The sequence below is a fragment of the Propithecus coquereli genome, unplaced genomic scaffold (assembly GCF_000956105.1).
Source record: "Propithecus coquereli isolate 6110/MARCELLA unplaced genomic scaffold, Pcoq_1.0 Scaffold111, whole genome shotgun sequence".
Lineage (NCBI taxonomy): Eukaryota > Metazoa > Chordata > Mammalia > Primates > Indriidae > Propithecus > Propithecus coquereli.
The window spans coordinates 5,706,536-5,706,997 of record NW_012135081.1 but is presented as its reverse complement, the minus strand read 5'-3'; positions in this window follow the sequence as shown (position 1 = coordinate 5,706,997).

The window sequence follows — 462 nt, the reverse complement described above, 5'->3', positions numbered from 1 at the left end:
CATTTGGTCCACAGATTTTAGTTTCAGAATTTAAGTGTATGAATTAATCTAGAAGGTATCAACTCCGCAGGAATGGAAAACCCAAATCAAATTCATCCAAAGGTGGTGGGGAAACCATAAAGTGCATAAACACTAAAAGTATGTAAAATAGTATTTGTGTACTTTAAGTTGGGATATATCTTTTTAATAACCAGAAAACGCTACTCTAGTAATCTGGAAGTTACTTTTTAGAAGTCAAATAAGAATTAAAGTAGCAGCTAATTATCAAGTCCATCTATGAAAAAACCCACTGCCAATATCATATTGAATGGGGAAAAATTGAAACCATTCCCACTTAGAACCGGAACCAGACAAGGCTGCCCTCTATCTCCACTTCTATTCAACATAGTGCTCGAAATCCTCGCCACAGCAATTAGGCAAGAGAGGGATATTAAGGGTGTCCAAATGGGGACAGACGAGATC